We start from the raw sequence: 1321 nt of genomic DNA, 5'->3' as shown, positions 1-1321 counted from the left end.
CAAGACATGTAAACAGAAGTTTTTTAGAAAGAAGGAAAAAAATATAGATGAGAACCTCAGGTCTACATAAAGCAATAAAGGATATTGAAGGTAGAATAAGTGAGGGTAAAATAATAACTTTTATTTTTTTTTATTCTTCATTGAGCTAACATATAACTTCAAAATAATAATAGAAATGGATCTGCTTCTGTATGCTTATACATACTATGTATATTTACCTATATATAAATGAAATATAAAATGTAGTCTTAAACTCAACAATAAGTATACAAACCTGAGGACACCTGGATGGCTCCGTCAATTAATTGCTGGTATCTTGATTTTGGCTCACATTATGATCTCAGTGTTGTGAGACGGAGCTCTGCTTGGGATCCCCACTCAGTAGGGAGTCTGCCTCATTCTGCCCCCTGAAATAAATGAATAAATCTAAAACAACAACAACAACAACAACAAACAAAATAAATAAATAAATAAATAAACAAACAAACAAAAACAAAAGAAAAGAAACAGCCCAATTAAAAAAAAGGGACCAAAGACCTTAACAGACACTTCACCAAAGAAAATATACAGAAAACCAATACACATATGAAAAGAAGCTCCTCATCACAAGTCATCAAAGACATACAAATTAAAACAACAATAAAGTGCTCACTTCGGCAGCACATATACTAAAATTGGAACGATACAGAGAAGATTAGCATGGCCCCTGCACAAGGATGACACGCAAATTTGTGAAGCGTTCCATATTTTTTACTGAAAGAATTTGCAAACACCAAACCAGCTCTACAGGAAATCTTGAAAGGGGTCCTCTAAGCAAAGAGAGAGCCTACAAGTGGTAGATCAGAAAGGAACAGAGACCATATACAGTAACAGTCAACTTACAGGCAATACAATGGCACTAAATTCATATCTCTCAATAGTTACCCTGAATGTTAATGGGCTAAATGCCCCTGTCAAAAGACACAGGGTATCAGAATGGATAAAAAAACAAAACCCATCTATATGTTGCCTCCAAGAAACTCATTTTAAGCCCAAAGACACCTCCAGATTTAAAGTGAGGGGGTGGAAAAGAATTTACCATGCTAATGGACATCAGAAGAAAGCAGGAGTGGCAATCCTTATATCAGATCAATTAGATTTTAAGCAAAAGACTATAATAAGAGATGAGGAAGGACACTATACCATACTCAAAGTGTCTGTCCAACAAGAAGATTTAACAATTTTAAATATCTATTCCCCCAAAGTGGGAGCAGCCAACTATATCAACCAATTAATAACAAAATCAAAGAAACACATCAACAATAATACAATAATAGTAGGG

At 34.4% G+C, this 1321-nt stretch overlaps 1 non-coding gene across 1 annotated transcript; it reads left to right on the top strand.

Annotated features, from left to right (window-relative positions):
* The first annotated feature begins 644 nt into the window (after positions 1-644).
* On the top strand, positions 645-751 carry LOC132002297 (U6 spliceosomal RNA). The gene has a single exon (XR_009399799.1). It is a non-coding gene; the product is annotated as a U6 spliceosomal RNA (small nuclear RNA).
* Positions 752-1321: the final 570 nt, after the last annotated feature.

The sequence above is a fragment of the Mustela nigripes genome, chromosome 14, assembly GCF_022355385.1.
Source record: "Mustela nigripes isolate SB6536 chromosome 14, MUSNIG.SB6536, whole genome shotgun sequence".
Taxonomy (NCBI): domain Eukaryota; kingdom Metazoa; phylum Chordata; class Mammalia; order Carnivora; family Mustelidae; genus Mustela; species Mustela nigripes.
The sequence above is the reverse complement of the archived record's forward strand: the minus strand, read 5'-3'. Positions and strand labels throughout refer to the sequence as shown.